The sequence below is a fragment of the Culex pipiens genome, unplaced genomic scaffold, assembly GCF_016801865.2.
Source record: "Culex pipiens pallens isolate TS unplaced genomic scaffold, TS_CPP_V2 Cpp_Un0015, whole genome shotgun sequence".
NCBI lineage: Eukaryota > Metazoa > Arthropoda > Insecta > Diptera > Culicidae > Culex > Culex pipiens.
Genome location: NW_026292832.1, coordinates 191,487 through 211,801, shown reverse-complemented (window position 1 = coordinate 211,801; position 20,315 = coordinate 191,487). Strand labels below are relative to the sequence as shown.

At 34.3% G+C, this 20,315-nt stretch overlaps 1 protein-coding gene across 3 annotated transcripts in view; it reads left to right on the top strand.

Annotated features, from left to right (window-relative positions):
* Positions 1-422: 422 nt before the first annotated feature.
* The window catches only part of LOC120429865 (nuclear receptor-binding protein homolog), a 74,802-nt gene continuing 54,909 nt past the window's right edge, over positions 423-20,315 (top strand). The window contains exon 1 of one of the 3 annotated variants that reach the window (XM_039594941.2): positions 423-1,008. The gene's annotated coding sequence lies outside the window, so the exon portion shown is untranslated. The remainder of the gene's footprint in view (positions 1,009-20,315) is intronic. The other 2 variants (XM_039594939.2, XM_039594942.2) reach the window with 2 other exon arrangements.

The following is a 20,315-nucleotide window of genomic DNA, read 5'->3' as shown; positions in this document are numbered from 1 at the left end:
TGTCAATACTCCACTGATTCTAAACGACACGTATGTATGCTAGTTTTTTTTTCCTTTTTTTTTTTTGTATGTGTGCCCGTCGTCGCAGTCATTCCGCCTGCCAAACCATCACTGTATATGAACACGGGATGAACCAATGAAGAACAAACTATTAATTGTATTTTTCCTTCTCTTACTCTTTGCTCCTTTTTCTATCCTTCATGTCTTGATCGCCGCGAGGTGGAGGGAACCCGTCAGTGGGGATCCCCACTGGGGGGTGGGGGTGGTTTCTAACAAGTTGGGGGCTGGAACGTGTTCTCTCTCTCACTCTTTCCCACACGCAAGGCAGGATACCACACAAGCAAAGTGGCGGACTCAGAAGCGCCGGTTTAACCTTGAATTTATGTGTTTTCTATATTTTTCGTTTATTCTCCTTTTTCTGATATTAGTGAATTAATTTCCTCATATTTTAATACAAAATAATCAGCGGAGAAAAAAAATAGCGGGGAGAGCGAGAGAATTCGAGAGTGCGATTGAAGAGTGTTTGAAGTTTTCACGTCGAGGAAGCAACTCTTCAGCAGTGTGCAGCAGAAGTTAGTGATCGTTCCGATGGCAAAACATTCCGTCGAGAATTGATTCAACTCCAGAAACTGGTGTGCAACAGTGAGTGACAACAACAGCAACAGTGAGTTCCCTGTTTCAACTCTCGCTAGTACACTCTCCATGAGTTCCGCCGTGTGGGTGGTGGTGCACTCATATCACTAATTACCGTGAGTGGATGGTGGTGAAGAGGTCCGGGTCGGCGCAAGAGGAAGAGAGTCTCTCATCGTTTGTGGTTGAGTACGCCCTATGAGTGCGTGAGTGCTGCTAGTGAGTGGATAGCCGGTGCGACGAAACTCTCGTCGAGTTCTCATCATCGTAATTGTCAGTTTTGAGTGTTTTTGTGCATATGTTGGTGGAATAATCCGGCCGGAATACCATCGAACTCTAAATGGAAGAGTGCTGCCTGAGAACAGGAGTTCAGTTAGGGTGAGTATCATAACTACCACTTTTTGTTAAATATTTTTTCACCTGCCCAGAACTGGGATTTTCCAGAGTCGTGATTCTGGTTTGCGATCATGAATACCAATTTATTTGCGATTTTTTTTTGCACCATCATTGGAAACCGCTAAGCTAGCAGAGCTAGCTCCCTCATGAACATCATCATTTGGGGAAGAATAAAGCTATAAGCAACAAAAAAACGTATCAGCATCGCACAGCAGATGGAGATGTTTCGCTAGCAATGCTGGAAATGGAATGTAACAATCTAAAAAGTCTTATAATTATTTGTTACCTTTTTTGCAAAAACGTATTAAAAATTTCTAATGGAAAATTATATTTTCTGAAATCATTTAAATCTCTTAACAAATTTACCGGAAATGTAAAAAAATACATCCTCAAACTAACAGACAAATCAACCAACACAATCAACCCATATCAACCTGTCTCGGGGCAGTATGCGCAAGATTGCACTGCAATGGAGCATTTCCATTCGAGCAGTTTTTGCTTTTTTCTACAATGTATTCCTTATGGGAGAACTGTCATTTCTACCACTCGAATCCGGTGCTCCATTGCAAGGTATAGGGAGAAAAGCACTCTCCCACCCACACACATCAACATGCTCCTACACCTGGCTACATAAAATTGGATGAGTACGGGGTGGGGAATTGGAATCCGTTTTGGAGGTTGGACACACGGGAAATGGGATTTGTTTTGCAATGTCAATATAGAGGATTTTCGCAAGGATGATGCGAACTAATTTGAAAGGATGACGAAGTTATTTTTTATTAAGGTGAGGATCACAAAAGTTCACTACAAATTTGAACTGACATAAATTTATTAAAAAAACATACTGAAAATTTTATTAGAGTTATTTTCTACGTTTTAACAAATCGACTTTTCTTTGTATTTTTTTAATTGTCTTTCAATATCAAAAGAAACCACCAGTTTTTTCATTCAAGGCTCCATATAATTTTGCGTGCTGGTCATACAAAATGTGCACAGGATTGTAAGAAAATTTGTATCTTAACCCTCTACCGCCCAATTTTTTTTATTTTTCCCGTGTTCAAGAGGTCATTTTGAGCAACTTTTCTTCTACGAAAAACTTAACTTCTCTTATTTTATATTTTTCTTGTTTCATTTTTAGAATTTTAGTTTGCATTTTGCGGGGTTGGGTTGCAGAGTGTTAAGAAGAGATTTTCTGATCGATTTAGTGTCTTCAGCAAAGTTGTAGCTACGTAGGTTATGATGCATTTGGATTTTTGCACTATAGTTACGGATGATAAAAAATCTGGTACTGGAGATGTATTTTCAAAAAAATCAAACCATCACCATTAACGACCCCCGGGTCTTTTGTGGTCTCTATTGCAAGTTTCTGCTCGAACCTAGGAGTCCGAAGGCTTGAATGGGGAGAGCACCCAAACCTCTTTCTACTCCAAGGAACCTTCCACCCCAGTGCACAGTGGTCCAGATCGCAAAATTAAGTGGAAAATGGATTTTCCGAAAAATGGTGACGTTTTGGAGCTTTGAAGTCTTCAGAAGAGTTGTTGCAAATGGAAAGGGGCAACTTTTGGTTTGGTTTAAAATTAGGGTGGTTCACGATTAGGGTGATTTTGAAAATCTAACTTTTCAGGAATATTTTTGGGAATTTTTATGTCTTCTAAAAAGTTGTTGGGCTGGCCAATTCAAGCAACTTTGTCGAAGACACCAACATTTTATCTCGTAATCTACGCCTTCTATGACCAAATTTATAGAAAGCATCTGAGCAAACCTTCAAAAATCAGTTTTTTGAACGTGGCAATTCAGGGTTAAGTTTAAGAGAAAAGTGATATTCGGAGCACTTTTAGAGATCTAAAAAACGAACATTTTCATTTTTTGACATGTCAATTTGGACTTAAGGGTCAAAAGCTACAGCCATTTTAAGGTAAAAAAGATGCAAATTTAAAACTTAAATATCTCAAAATGGCGCAAGCCAAATTTTAAGCACTAGGTTGCATTTGAAAGAGGAGATCCAGCACTACAAACGCTGAAAAAATCTCAGGGGTGTTTTTCTTTAAATTTGAGATATCTTCATTTGAAAAAGTCTAATTTTCAAGGGAAAACCATATGGGACCACCCTAACGAAATTCGAAAATTGTCCAAATATATGTTTTTCTATGTAATTTTGCCCGCTGAATCTGAATCTGCCCTCAGAATTGAGCCAAAGTGTCAACAAATCGATTTTTGGTCATATTTTGGGTTTCCATATAAAATTATCATTTGAACCCAAAATATGACCAAAAATCGATTTGTTGACATGTTGGCTCAATTCTGAGGGCAGATTCAGATTCAGCGGGCAAAATTACATAGAAAAACATATATTTGGACAATTTTCGAATTTCGTTAGGGTGGTCCCATATGGTTTTCCCTTGAAAATTAGACTTTTTCAAATGAAGATATCTCAAGTTTAAAGAAAAACACCCCTGAGATTTTTTCAGCGTTTGTAGTGCTAGATCTCCTCTTTCAAATGCAACCTAGTGCTTAAAATTTGGCTTGCGCCATTTTGAGATATTTAAGTTTTAAATTTGCATCTTTTTTACCTTAAAATGGCTGTAACTTTTGACCCTTAAGTCCAAATTGACATGTCAAAAAATGAAAATGTTCGTTTTGTAGAGCTCTAAAAGTGCTCCTAATACCACTTTTCTCTAAAAGTTAACCCTGAATTGCCACGTTCAAAAAACTGATTTTTAAAGGTTTGCTCAGATGCTTTCTATAAATTTGGTTATAGAAGGCGTAGATTACGAGATAAAATGTTGGTGTCTTCGACAAAGTTGCTTGAATTGGCCAGCCCAACAACTTTTTAGAAGACATAAAAATTCCCAAAAATATTCCTGAAAAGTTAGATTTTCAAAATCACCCTGATCGTGAACCACCCTAATTTTAAACCAAACCAAAAGTTGCCCCTTTCCATTTGCAACAACTTTTTTGCAAACTCCGAAGCTCCAAAACTTCACCATTTTTCGGAAAATCCATTTTCCACTTAATTTTGCGATCTGGACCACTGTGCAGTGTTTGAACTGACGACCTTCGGATTGCGAGTCCAACCGCCGCCAGCGATTCCACCGGAGTAGGCTTGGTTTGGTGTGTTGTTTGTACTTATGGCATGAAGACGACTCCTAGACCTTAACTTAACGGCCTAACAACCAAGGCCGGGACCGACATTTTACTTCCTCATCCGATGGAAGGTTGCAGCAGATGGGAATCGAACCCAGAATCATCCACTTACAAAGCGGACAGCGTAACCATTCGGCCACGCACTGCCACAATTTGGTGACTGGTTTTAATAAAAAAAAATAGGTTTTCTCATTGTCATTTGATCAGCCTTAGGTTATCAACTCAAATAAGTGTTTTAAGCCCTTTCAAAAGGATAATCTTGACACTGAATTTTCGAAACTATTTATATTGCAAAAAGCAGAAAAGTTTTCGAAAATTTAATTTTTTTTTACCTTGAAAATCGAACCAATCGTTTCAGAGATATTTTGTAAATTTCCAAGATATCTTCAAAATTTCACAAAATACAGTCCAGACGCGATTAACCGAAGACCATGGAAAATTTTACTTCGGAAAATCGAACCACGAAACAAAAAACGTTGTCTTATTTTTGATTTTGACTATAAAGTGATTTAACAGGGTGGCCACTCAAGTCGGTAAAAAGTCGGGAATTCGCCAAAATCCGCAAAAAAAACGGGAAAAGTCGAGAATTCCAATTAAACTCTTTTGAAAACTATCTTTTAAATGTTGAAAATTATTTTGATATTTTGTACAATTTTCAATTTAAATTCACTCATTGCTTCCTTAGGAACTAACATTAAATTTAAGGTTCCTTTCACTATTTGAATCTATTTGAGAATGAAGCGGTTATTTAAGACATTAAAATTCCTAATAAATATTGGATGCATTTGACACAGATATTCATGATATTTTTTATGAAACAATTTTTTTTATCATTTTTGTATATCAAACAAGAGGTAACATCTATCTTAAAACAACAACAAAGTTAATGAAAAACTAATAAAAAAAAGAGCCTAATTTTAACAATTATGGCCAGCGTAAAGTTATGATACTGTTTCGTTTTGTCACATTGATTGGATATGTTTGAAAAAAGATTTAAACTTGAGTTTGGAGTTTGGTTTTTTTTTTGGTAAATATTTTCATTTCCAATATTTTTTACAATTGTTTCCCTTGAACTTTCTGAGATAAAATTTAGTTATCGGAAAACTTAAATATCGAATAAAATCCAATAGTTGTTCGTTCTGAATGAAAAAAAGTTATTTTAGTTTTGAAAACATGAAAATATTATTGGAATTGCAAAAAGAATCAAGTAATCTTTATTTATGTTATTGCAAATTTGTTTAAAGAAATTGTCTCTTTAAACATTTCGCATAAAATAAGTGTTGAGACATGGAAACTTACCAAACTGAATTTTTAATTAAAAAAAATAACACCGTTTAATACTGTAAACTATTTAAATTAACATTTATTAAAAATTCTTATATAAAAATTTACAAAATTACAAATAGAACATTGTAAAATCTTTTTAACTTACAGAACAAAAATTCTTAAGTTTTTGATTTTACGATAATTTTCAATTGTTTGATTTGTTATAATTCATTTAGATATTTTTACGATGCTTGATATTGACTTTTTTATTGAGAGTTTTTTGTTTCAAATCATTCTTTTAATAAGAAATGCCTATTATTTGAGTTTCTGGAAAAGTCGAGAAAAAGTCTGGAATTTGAAAATGGGATTTGAGTGGTCACCCTGTGATTTGGATTTTTTAAATCCAAGATTGCGGCCAAATTGGCGGTGATGAAATATTGAGAAATTCATTTGATAATTTTAAAAGCAACAAACCATTGCAATTTGACTGAATTCGAAATTTATGTTGAAAATAAGTAAATAAAGAAATCCAAAAAAACATTTTTTTTTGTTCGTGACTCGATTATTTGAAGTCCCATACAAACCTTGCAAACCCAACTTCGGATAATCGATACTTCAAATAATTGAAGCTTCGGATTATCGATTGTCTGAACTGTATTTCAATTCGCATTTTTTTCCGAAAATCAATTAAGTTCGAAGGTTCTAAAAATAAATCGTGCGGTCCAATTCCTTCCTAATGTTGTATTTTACCATATAAGAGTTTTCTGACAAACATATGAAATTTAAAGAGAAAAGAACTTGAGATATATAAAAAGGGTTAATTTTACGAAAATAGTGAAATTAATAGATTTTCCCCTTTTTCATAACATTTGATGATTTGGCAAAACATTAACAAATAACTTCTGCTGGTGAATGGAATAAAATTTGTTGGAATTGTCCAAATTAAATTTTCTGGGTTGACTTCGCATAATCGAATCTGCACTGTACAAAAAATAGAAACTTAATAAGATAAATACAATCAACAATATATAAAAAGAAATAAAAATATGGAGTTTTGAGTAAGACATAACTTGCTTGGAATGACTTCCTGAACATAAAAAAACTTCCTGAACAAAGTAAAATTAATATTTGCCCGGAATTTAATACATTTAAGTTACAAAAAAGTTCTTTAAAAACTGCTCAACATTTACGATTGATTACACTTATATCTTGTTGTAAATTAAAAGCTTTTTGTAAAAGGTTAAACCCTGGATTTGTTGCATTTTTCAAAGGGTCACTATAAAAATATCATGACACATGTTTCTCGAATTAATTCATAAATTGTCCTCAAAAAATTATACTACAATCATCAAAAGCACATTGTCAAACCGGGATCCGGTAGTCCAAACCCGAAGTCATACGCAACCACGTTTCTCCCAATCGCCACCAACACCACAACACACCGCACCACATGATAATGAATGATGCCTCTTCTTTCATTTAGAATAGCACGCTACTTATCAAAGAGGCAATCTGACCAATACCCATTTGAAAGAAAAAACTTCTAAAAACCGCGCGCCCGCACCACGTTTATCGATACCAGCTCCGATACGTATCGGTGTATCTGTGCGTGAGAGAATCCGATTCTCCTCGTGGTGGTCACTCTCCTCCACACCGCGCGCTTTGATATCGTGCGAAAAAACGTGTAGCCTCCTGTGTGTGTGTGTGTGTGCAAATGATAGGAACAGAAAACAAAGAATAAGACGTAAAAGCAACAAAACTGTATCTAAGCGAAACATAAAACTCTCCCCGTAAATTGGCAGAAGAAGGGAGGTGGAAACGGGAGGAAAAAAATAAGAAAAAGAACCACAAAAAAAGTTAAAAACGAAAACGAAGACAAAATTCGCAACAAAGCAAAACATTAGTGAAAGATGAATTGTGCGGTCGCGAGCAAAACCGAGAAAGAAACGAGTAAAAACAACAGCAAGACAACAACGCGAAAACCAATAAGAAAATTTGCACAAAATTAGATGATTTGGCAGAAAGCCAAAAGTGGCAGCCGCGAAAACAAGGGAGAAGTGAACTGAACTGGAAATCGGCGAATCGGCAAAGTTTTGGCGGCGAAAGAAGAAGAAGAAGCAGAAGAGGAAAGGAGAAGAAATGCGATACACAACGAGCGAAGCAAAAATCGTACAGATTATCATTCGTTCGTTTCCCCTTCCTCCACTTCCTGCCCAACCCTCATCCCATTTTGCAAGTGTGCGAAAAAGGTTTCGCACACTTTTCGGATGGTGGAGGAGGAAGAGAAGGAGCAGGGAGAAAGAAAGGAAACAAAGCATTGAATGGGGCAGGTTGTGTTTTGGAGGAGGAGGAGAAAGAGTAGGTGGAGGAGTCGGGTGGTTCGGATTTCGCGGGGGGTCTGCTGCGAAATTGTGGTGCAAGGAAGATTGCGGAAAGAAACACAAGTGTCTGTGTCTGTGCAGTGCACGAAGCGATACAGACTAGTACGCAGACAGGGTGGGCAGTGGGTGAAATAAGATTTTGGGGGAATTAAAAAAAAAATTGTTTGTCCTTGTTTTCATATATTTGTCCAATTTCTTTTTTTTTTTTTTTCAAAATAATATTCACGATGTCTCAACGAAATATATTAATGGGTTTTCAGTGAATTGAGTTAAAAAAGTGTTTTTTTTATATTTCTTTTTCTTTCAAATTTCCATTTTCAAGTTTATTTTCCTAAATTTCTTTGGTAAAAAAGCGAAACAAATTCGTTAAAAAAAATTTAAGAAATATTTTAAAATGCGTAGTCAAATGCGTACAAGCCGAAATATTAAACATACAGGGCAAAAAAAAACAACTTCTAATTTCAACCCTGTTATCAAGAAATGCTTAAAGTATTAAAAAATGCTTCATACATCAGTAAAGTTATGCTTGTGAATGAAGCAATAGCATCCCTGCAATACATTATTTAAAATGGCTGAGAAAATTTAATATGGGTAATTCTCTACCAACTCACACGAAATCGGGAAAAGTTGCCCCGACCCCTCTTCGATTTGCGTGAAACTTTGTCCTAAGGGGTAACTTTTGTCCCTGATCACGAATCCGAGGTCCGTTTTTTGATAACTCGTGACGGAGGGGCGGTACGACCCCTTCCATTTTTGAACATGCGAAAAAAGAGGTGTTTTTCAATAATTTGCAGCACAAAACGGTGATGAGATAAAAATTTGGTGTCAAAGGGACTTTTATGTAAAATTAGATGCCAGATTTGATGGCGTACTCAGAATTCCGAAAAAACGTATTTTTCATCGCAAAAAACACTAAAAAAGTTTTAAAAATTGTCCCATTTTCCGTTACTCGGCTGTAAAAAATGTTGGAACATGTCATTTAATGGGAAATTTAATGTACTTTTCGAATCTACATTGACCCAGAAGGGTCATTTTTTCATTTAGAACAAAATTTTTCATTTTAAAATTTCGTGTTTTTCTAACTTTGCAGGGTTATTTTTTAGAGTGTAACAATGTTCTACAAAGTTGTAGAGCAGACAATTACAAAAAAATTGTTATAAAGACATAAGGGGTTTGCTTATAAACATCACGAGTTATCGCGATTTTACGAAAAAAGTTTTGAAAATGTTGGTCGTCATCGATCATGGCCGTTCATGGTCACCCGCGACAGACACGGACGACGAAACAAAGAGAAACGCAAAAAGTAACTTTTTCAAAACTTTTTTTCGTAAAATCGCGATAACTCGTGATGTTTATAAGCAAACCCCTTATGTCTATATATCAAATTTTTTGTAATTGTCTGCTCTACAACTTCGTAGAACATTGTTACACTCTAAAAAATAACCCTGCAAAGTTAGAAAAAACACGAAATTTTAAAATGAAAAATTTTGTTCTAAATGAAAAAATGACCCTTCTGGGTCAATGTAGATTCGAAAAGTACATTAAATTTCCCATTCAATGACATGTTCCAAAATTTTTTGCAGTCACGTAACGGAAAATGGGAGAATTTTTAAAACTTTTTTAGTGTTTTTTTCGATGAAAAATACGTTTTATCGGAATTCTGAGTACGCCATCAAATTGGGCGTCTAATTTTACATAAAAGTCTCTTTGACACCAAATTTCTATCTCATCACCGTTTCAGGCTGCAAATTATTGAAAAACACCTCTTTTTTCGCATGTTCAAAAATGGAAGGGGTCGTACCGCCCCTCCGTCACGAGATATCAAAAAACGGACCTCGGATTCGTGATCAGGGACAAAAGTTACCCCTAAGGACAAAGTTTCACGCAAATCGAATAGGGGTCGGGGCAACTGCTGTGTGAGTTGGCGGAGAATTACCCATATAATTTTCATTTTAGGATTTTGTCAATTGGACTGCTTATTACTAAGCCTGTAAAAAAATTAATTTCGTGAAAAAAGAGTTCAGTGTCATCTAGTTAGCTTTCATTTATCAACTTACGATATCTCGGAAACAGTTGATTTTATTTTCAATTTTAAATAATGAAACTTTTGTAAAATTTTCTTCTCTTTCAATTGAAAATATTTCTTAAATTTTAAAATCAAGAAAACCTTTTAGAAGAGCCAAAAACACTTATTTTGAAATTTCAAAATTATTTTTAAATCAAATAGCAGACCATTTTTTAAGTTTTATTTATTATAATTGCTATTGAATCGAAAGTTTCTGAGATATCGCAAGTTGAAAAATGAATGCTTAATTAAATTTTATACCTACTAATTTTTGAATTTTCTTCAAAGATATTTCAGTTTTTTTTCAAAATTTCAATATAAAAAAAACTACTTTTGGGTACCTGTTTTGCACCATCCTAAACTCTAGCGTTAAACGATGTCATATTTGGACCCCTAAAACTGATCAAAAAAATTTAAAATTAAAAAAAGAACGTTTTTTGTGAATCGTTTTTTAAGTGATAAAAAGTAAAAACGTCCTAATCAAAGCTACAACTTTGTCACCGCTTTGATCAGAAATTCCCTTCTCAAAATTCAGATTTCCGAATTTTCAAATGCCCATTTTGTATGACCAGCCCTCAAAATTGTATGTTATTTCAAAGATTCTATCGCCGATGATGTACTATAACTATGTTTTTTTAATATTTCTAAAATCGAACAATTCAACCATATCAAGTTAAATTTTCAATGCTTTCACCAAGACTTTATTTTTTGAAAATGGAGTCAGTTTCCAAGTATAAATATGTACTCAAAATTGTTCACAAAATACCGCATTTTTTCGAAAATAATCAAATTTTCATAATTTGCAATCTGAGTACCAAACGAAGCGAAATTTTGTATGTTTTTTTTTTCACTTCACTAAAGTATTTTTGTAAAATGGTAAAATTTTCACAAAATACCGTATTTTTTCGAAACTACTCAAATTTCATAATTTGAAATCTGGGTATGAAACGAAGCGAAATTTTGTATGTTTTTTCACTTTATTAAAGTATTTTAGTAAAATACAAAAAAAATCACAAAATACCGTATTTTTGCGAAAATACCCAAATTTTATAATTTGCAAAATGGGTATAAAACGAAGAGAAAGAGAGAGTTTTTTTTTGAAAATTCTAAAATTTTCACAAAATACCGTATTTTTGCGAAATTACTAAAATTTTAAAATTTGCAATATGGGTACAAAACGAAGCGAAATTTTGTATGCTTTTTCAATTTATCAGAGATTTTTTCTAGAAAATTCTAAAATTTCCACAAATTACGGTATTTTTTCAAAAATACTCAAATTTTCAAAATTTGCGATATGCGTATCAAACGTAGCGAAATTTGCATGCTTTCATGATTGTATGCTTCATACAAAATTTTGCGTCGTTTGATACTCATATTGCATATTTAAAAATTTTGAGTATTTTCGAAAAATACGGTATTTTTTTAAATTTTTAGCATTTTACAAAAAAAAAACCAAGTGAAAAAGCAGAAAAGATCGCTTCGTTTGCTAATTTTATGCATATTTTGAAAATTTGAGTATTTATGAAAAAACGGTATTTTGTGTTTTTTTTTTATATTTTACAAAACTAAAGCTTATATAAAGTGAAAAAGCATACAAAACTATGGTTATCGTTATCGAGCCTCGATAATTTTATCGTTAACATCCTTGGAATCCTTGTATGTAAAAGAAATAAAGCAAAATTCCTTTCTATTAGCACAGGGAAATGCATGGACAAAGTTTCATCCAAATTCAAAAAAAAAAATAAGAATCTGGAGAAAAAAATTGCGAAATTCTAGAGAATTACACAATGCATAAAACAACGTCTTAAATTAAATTTTGGATTTTGGGACTACAGATCGGTAAAAGACCTTAAAATTGTGAGAAAATCATATTTTCATAAATTCTTTGATATTCTGCAAATTTTTGATATAAATTTTGAAAATTAAGTTTAAAATTTGAATGTTCTAATATTTTGCCGAAATACAAATACATAAATATTTTTCAAAGAGGTTCGAAAACAAGATGCTGAAATCTTTGAAATTTACGGAAACTGCTCCATGAATTCAACAATATATTCATTTAAAATGAGATATCCAGAATACAAAGCTAATTACAAAAAGTAATGAACTCCATTTTCACCATTTATTTACCATTTTTTAATATTTTCATCGTAAAAAGCATTTCTACACCGCGCTTTCCTCACTTGTTTCCAACTCCCTTGTGCGAATGTGTGAGTCCGCCCTTCCACTTCCAACTCTACTGGCTGGAAGAAGTTGTTTCGGTTTTTGGCCGATCGTGTGTGTGTGTGTGTATGCCTCCTTCATTCATATGGGCCGTCGTCGGACATCACCACAAGCACCATCGACACACGTCTGGTTTTCCAAAGAGTTGCGTGTGTTTGCAATAAAGATATCCACACATGTACATAAAATCTAACAGTCCATCGTTTCTTTGGTCTGCTGTCGGTAGTTTAACGTTTAGAGAGAGAAAGAGAGTTAACCGCGTGCCTGTGTGTTGTGAGTGCGATAAGTTAATTTTGTATAAATTTATTGTTTAGAGGCGGCAAACGAACACGTTTCTGCGAGTTCAGCGGCTGCTACTTGATACGGAGTGACCACACACGCACACATACACACTTGCTCACATTTGCAGACAATTATGTCGAACGTAAGTTATGAACTGGTTATCGATGATGATCTGCGATGAATGGTTCTTCTGGAGAAGCCTTCTTTTAGTGGGGTAATTTGGCAATTGTGATTTAGTAGTTTACAAAATTTCAATATACAATGTTAGATGTTTAAATGAACTTACCTCAAAACTAATTATAATAACTTTTTACAAGATTATTTACATTCTATAAAAAATCCAACGATAAAACAAACACAAAGTAAATGTGTCAGTCTGTTAAAGCTACATAATCCATCAACATTTTACGACACTAAACGATGAGCTGTCATAAGCTTTATTGACTTTTGGCTGCATGACGATATAATACTAGAGTAAAGCCTCTCAAACTGTTAACTGAAGTCTAACAATACTTGGATGGATTTGTATCGATGATCTGTCGTAATATGAGTAGTATCAACGTTGAGTATTTTGATTGTCCTTTTGAAATTTGTACTTTTTTAAAATGAGCATTGCGACATTAATTATTCAGGGTAATGCTTCAAAATAAATATATCCTGCTGAAACTATTCAATCATTCTTATCAGGAAAAAGATTGTTTCAACAATGTTTCAACAACTTTTCACATTACAAAGTTTTTTCATATCCGATACAAACAACTTAATAGCAACCATCTATTAACAGTCCATTTCCGTCACTCTGCGAGCTTATCAAACATCTTAACGCGCTCATCGATACAATCTTTCCCCCGTTCTCTTTCTCTTTAATACACATCCATACCATACAAATGTATGCCTAAATATATCACGACAATATATGACAATGGACGGAATCCGTGCCGTGCCCAAGTGGTGTGGTGTGCTGGTCGTGAACTTCAATCATTAATCACCGGAAATTGTTATCCAAGGTCAATTCTGTCTCTCTCGCTCGTTGTGTGATAAACGACTCGTCCAAGGGGAGGGAAGGGGGTTTCGCCGAATTTCCACTTTGGGGAGCAACCGCTGGGGAAGGGATGCTGTAATGGATGGTTCATTTGAAATCGGGAAACTATGTTCTTTCTCTGATTACCTGTTTGTTTTTTTAACCCATTTAAATTTGAAATAGTTCTAAAAAAATCAAAGAATCAAAATAATAAAATAAAAGAAGGTATAGTATTACCTCTAATATGATGTGATATTACATCAATTTAGACTGAAAGTGATATCAAACCAAAATAGTAGAAAATTTACACATTTTAAAGTGGGTAATTCTCTACCAACTCACACGAAATCAGGAAAAGTTGCCCCGACCCCTCTTCGATTTGCGTGAAACTTTGTCCTAAGGGGTAACTTTTGTCCCTGATCACGAATCCGAGGTCCGTTTTTTGATATCTCGTGACGGAGGGGCGGTACGACCCCTTCCATTTTTGAACATGCGAAAAAAGAGGTGTTTTTCAATAATTTGCAGCCTGAAACGGTGATGAGATAGAAATTTGGTGTCAAAGAGACTTTTATGTAAAATTAGACGCCCAATTTGATGGCGTACTCAGAATTCCGATAAAACGTATTTTTCATCGAAAAAAACACTAAAAAAGTTTTAAAAATTCTCCCATTTTCCGTTACGTGACTGCAAAAAATTTTGGAACATGTCATTGAATGGGAAATTTAATGTACTTTTCGAATCTACATTGACCCAGAAGGGTCATTTTTTCATTTAGAACAAAATTTTTCATTTTAAAATTTCGTGTTTTTTCTAACTTTGCAGAGTTATTTTTTAGAGTGTAATGATGTTCTACAAAGTTGTAGAGCAGGCAATTACAAAAAATTTGATATAAAGACATAAGGGGTTTGCTTATAAACATCACGAGTTATCGCGATTTTACGAAAAAAAGTTTTGAAAAAGTAACTTTTTGCGTTTCTCTTTGTTTCGTCGTCCGTGTCTGTCGCGGGTGACCATGAACGGCCATGATTGATGACGACCAACTTTTTCAAAACTTTTTTTCGTAAAATCGCGATAACTCGTGATGTTTATAAGCAAACCCCTTATGTCTATATATCAAATTTTTTGTAATTGTCTGCTCTACAACTTTGTAGAACATTGTTACACTCTAAAAAATAACCCTGCAAAGTTAGAAAAAACACGAAATTTTAAAATGAAATTTTTTGTTCTAAATGAAAAAATGACCCTTCTGGGTCAATGTAGATTCAAAAAGTACATTAAATTTCCCATAAAATGACATGTTCCAAAAAATTTTACAGTCGAGTACTTTTTTAGTGTTTTTTGCGATGAAAAATGCGTTTTTTCGGAATTCTAAGTACGCCATCAAATCGGGCGTCTAATTTTACATAAAAATCCCTTTGACACCAAATTTCTATCTCATCACCGTTTCAGGCTGCAAATTATTGAAAAACACCTCTTTTTTCGCATGTTCAAAAATGGAAGGGGTCGTACCGCCCCTCCGTCACGAGATATCAAAAAACGGACCACGGATTCGTGATCAGGGACAAAAGTTACCCCTAAGGACAAAGTTTCACGCAAATCGAAGAGGGGTCGGGGCAACTGCTGTGTGAGTTGGCGGAGAATTACCCAAGTAGAAAATGTACTTATTCATATATGTGATATTACCATATTTTTTTTACTGTGTATGCTACGGCTCAAATATATTATCAAAAGTTTTTTCATACAAACAGATTACTCAAGAATGCGTGTTTTTCATAAAAAAAAACATTTTGATTTCTTTCTTTTCACCAAACATTTTTTTTTGCGTAAAAAATCGTGGTATTTTAACATCTAGGAATGAGTAAATTAGCTATTTCGAAGGTTATTTAGTATCCTTTTTTTCTTCAGTAGATTTACTCGATTCATTAAGGTGATACAGTCATCCCACATATTCGGAACACCCACAAATTCGGAACACTTTTGTGATAATTTGTCAATAGCATGCCAAATGAATCTTTTCTGGCGACCCTTCTATTTTTAGGACCTTTATTTGGACATTCTCTTGCTATTTCACTAGCAAAAGGAGTTCTTTTTGAATAAAAAACTGTATTTCGAGACTGCAAAACACTGCCTCCAAATTGCCTGTTCCATAATTGTGGGATGTTATTGTGCCTCCCACAATTGTGGAACACCTGAATTTAACAGATATTTTCACAAAAAAAGTTATCAGACCATTTATAAAACATTATTAAGCTTGAGTTTCATTGGTTCCAGTGTGTGAAGTCATTATTTTGGAGAAAATATGTACTCCTGGAGAGAATCAAAGTTTGTTTATATCAGTAAGAAAAAAGTGTTTCGAATGTGTGGATTTCAAGGGTCAAAGTTTTTCTTCAAAAACTTAATATAAAAGTTAAAATTTGCTGTTGTTCGATACAGCATTCGAAAGATCGCAAGAAAAGCTTTCAAATGAAGGTAAAAGCGAATCATTAAGTTCAATTACCGATTTGCTATGATTTTTTGAACATTGGCCGATCTATAAACTGTTCCGTAAATGAGGGATGACTGTACTCCCTAATCAAATCTGTAATTTTACATCATAATCGAGGTAATATTTATATTCTTTTTTTCTATCTTAATTCCAATTTTCATATAATTTTGCCAACTGTTTTTAATGTTGCGCATATTAAAATGCACCAGTTCTTATTTTTTTTAAACAGTAAAATTAATTCGGGGATTGAAATATTTTTTTAAACATTGTAAATCCAATGTATTTTTTCTTCACGTTTTTATCCCTCCACAACAACAAAATATTGCCAAAAAATGAAATTTCTTTGCGGAAATAAAGTAACAAACAATTGGAAACTATTTAGAAAATACTTTTTTTAAAGGGTCAGAGACTTTAATTTTTGACATTTTCAAATGTTGGGCTAGATTTTTTAAATTTAGAAATATTTTGTATTGAAAAGAACCAAAAAATTCACAAAAGTTTCATTTTTTTTACATTTAAAATCGAACCAATAGTTTCCGCGATATCGCAAGTTGAAAAATTGTGGCTAATTGGATGACACTTAAAGGAATTAATTTTCATTCAATTCGAATTCTTTGTGAGGCTGTATCTCAAAAACTAATTGACCGATTTGCAAAGTTCTGGAGAGAAAACTGCAGGAATTTTTATCAGCTTTTCAAACATTTTTTTTAGTGGTACTTTTCGATCAAAGGACGTAATATTGAATGTTTGGCCATTTTGAAATGTTAGTCTTGATTTAAAAAAAAATAAAATATTGTTTTCGAAAAGATCGGAAAATTTCACGAATGTTTCATATTTTAACATTGAAAATCGGACCATTAGTTGCTGAGATATTGACATTAGAAAATGGTGGGTTGTTTGGGTGATACAATATCTCAGCAACTAAATGTCGTATCAACAAAGTTCAAAAAAAGCAAAATTTGGAGATTGTTTTCAGCTTTTCAAAAATATTTTTTTCAAAAGTTGGCAAACATGGGCACTAATTTAAAAAAATGAATAACTGTGACTATTTTCAAAAAAGTTACCTAAAAATGGCTATAACTTGAAAACGGTGCACTTTATCAAAATTTCACTAAAGTACTTTTTGATTGAAAATTCGATTTTACATCGAGAAATGAAGTTGAAAAAATTTGCGACCTGTAATTCGATTTTTTTTAAATCAGTATTGATTCAAAAATTCATAATTCGGTCAAAGATTTTTTACACATTTTGGAAATTTCTGAAAAGTTCGCATTTGATGTCCCCTAAAACATATCAAAAAATGAAAAAAATAAAAAATAGTGCTTTTTTGCAAATCAAGTTTTAGTGACAACAAGTGAAATTAAAAATCACCAATTTTTTTTTAACCGTGCATCATTTTTTTCAGTGTAGTCCTTATCTTTAGCTACAACTTTGCCCAAGACACCAAATCGATCAAAAAATTCCTCCAAGAGATACAGATTTTTGAATAAATCATTTTTGTATGGACAGCTGCCAGATATGTATGGAAAATTAGATGGTCAAACTAATGATACAAAATTGCTTTTTTGGACATAAAGAAGGCTCCAAAAAAGTTTCAGCCGGATTGAAAAATATAAAAAAAAATCGAAAGACCAAAATCTCAGAGAATTGCTCAGATACATTTCATACATTTACATACCCATTTTGTATGACCAGCCCCCAAAATTGTATGGAGACTTTTATAGAAAAATGTATGATGCTAAATGGATTCTTTTAACATAGGGAATGAATGGACAAAGTTTCATTCAAATAAAAAAAAATACAAAAAATATGAAATTCTAGAGAACTGAGAACTCGTCCACTTTCCAAGTAGACCAATCCTTCTACTCGTTGTTTAGGTGACGTAAGAGCCCCACTCGCGGTCACATGCACCCCCACCAAAAATCGGAACAATTGAAACGATATGGTCATTTGGAGCTCGAAAACATCGCTTTAGAGCTGACCAACGAGAGCTGAACCATAACGTTATTTTTGGGGACCTCTCTTAAGAGCTGGGCGTGAATCATCATGGGCACTTTTCACCAGCAATACCTACTCTTTCCTTCCCCATGGCAAAGCAAAAGTGCTAACAGCTGATGAGTTGGACCAACCAGACTGTATACATCTCGTTCGACTGTAACAGCTTCTAAACCTGAACAAGCAAGTGTATGCGGGTAGGGTGGTTCAAAGTTGAAATCTTGAGGATCATCGTTAAAAATTCAGAAGAATACAAAAATTGATACTTTTTGTATGGTATGGGACTTAAGTATAAAGATTATTCGAAATTTACTTAAAGGATAACAACCAAATTTTAATTACATTAGTTTCATCTTAAAGATTTTCACTCGTAGAACAACTTTGTAGAACACTGCAAAGCGATACGAGTTGATCGTGCCAAGTTATAGTACGATTCTTGGGATACATCAGCAAACTTAGACTTTCGTAAAGACACTATGAATCTACAAGATCATTTCAGACAACTTTGTGACCTTCCAAAAAAATGAAGTATCTTTAACCACCCTACCGAACACGCACTCAGCCTACCAGTGGCGGCGATGACACATAAAATTTTACCACCTTTGGCAACCATAAGGTTATTCGTGGAATGCCAGGAGGACCTTAGGATGAGTCACCCGACGACGACGGTCCTTCCGCACTTTGGATGTCTGCAGACTGTGAACTTCTGCACCAGCGCAGTTATGAAAGTCGGGCGTTCTTCGCCAACGCGATTGCCATTAATCTTCGTTTCTTCGGGCTCAAATCCCCGACACTTGAGATTGGATTTGAACAAAAAGTAAAGTAAAAAACAAAATAAAATATATGAAGTAATAATAGCGCTACAATAAACCCCCTGTGCACTTTCGGATGGATAATTGCTAGAAAACGTGTTGTCTTTTTGCTCTGTGGGTAGCCCAACTTTGGTGCTGCAAGCGGTGACGGACGGTGGCGCGCGGAAAATCAATAAATAAAGACCGCCTCCGCAAGGCACACACATCAGCAGCAGCAGCTGCCAAAGCCCAGCAGGACCGAACTTCTCCCGGCAGCGAGAGATAGTGAAAGCGTTTCACTGGTTCGGAACAAACCGCGGAATTGAATTAGGGTGGTCACTGCAGAGTTGGGTTTTTTGGAATTTATGAGAAGCTGTAGAACATTTTTTTCGAAGATCGCATCTCGATTCAATTACACTCAACAAAGTTACAGCAATTTGATTGTTTGGTGGGCCAAATATTAATTACTTTGAAGAGTTATATCGAGTTCAGGTTTTGATAAAAAAAAAAATAAATATTTGAGGATAATTTGCTGATCAAAGTGACACCTAGCGGCAAAAAATACAACAAGTAAAAAGAAGCAAACTTTCATCAATTTTTAAACCAAATTCCAATCTTAATCGTGCCCTCCCGACCGCAATCGAGTGGCGATTGTCTTCCGAGATATGGTTTATTGCTCAATCTTGAGCTTTGTCCGTTGCTCTCAACAACCCATTGAACAAGGCGCAAAATCTTTCGCCATTTCCCTTAACCTGGAGGTGCCTTTGGCAAACATTACGAAAAGGGTAAATAAGCGTTCAAATCGTATTGCAACTACCAGCCGGTCGTTTGAACAATATTTGTCAGTTTGAAGCACTGATAAAAAAGGTGTTTAAAAAATATTAAAATTATAGTTTATAATTTTTGTTTTTCTTTTAACTTTAAAGAAATTTTCAGGAATCAAACAAAAATTCACTCCCAAATGTTCATGTTCCATTTTCAAAAAGATAATTTGTTAATTTTATTTCTGTGTGTAAAATCAGGCAAACTCTCTCTCTGAACGACGACACGTGGGAGTTAGTTGCAGTTTAATGGGATGTAGTTGGTGATTTTGTGAGGTTCTCCGAAGGCGTTAAAATGTTGTCAATTTATTGTTTTCCGAGGGGAGAAATGCGCACATTTCTCGTTATTTTTAGTGCGCAAACAAGTAATAACAATTGACTTTAGAGGGAAATCGTGGGTAGTTAAAGATCGAGAGGGAGCAATTTGAGAGAAGTTATAAGTTGTAGATAATAAATTTTAAGCAGCTACTATAAAAAATCAAAATTAATTAAAAAACGAAGTTGACTTTATAGCTGTTGGCCACCGTTGCTAATACCAACTACTAGTGTCTTCCTTTTTATCTACAAGGACTTCGCCGCCCTGGACTCCTAAGTGTTTGAGTACGGCACGGAGCGACGGCGCCGAATACCCATATTTACACAAAGAATTTTAGAGCGCCCGCCGCGGGATTCGACCCAGCAATTTCTGGATTGTGAGTCCTGTGCGCGGTCCGATTGATCCATACGATTGATAATTAAAGAATTTCCTATTTCAAAAGCCTTTTTTTTAGAAATAGTCAACTATGATTTTGATGTAATTGGATATTCTAAAAATG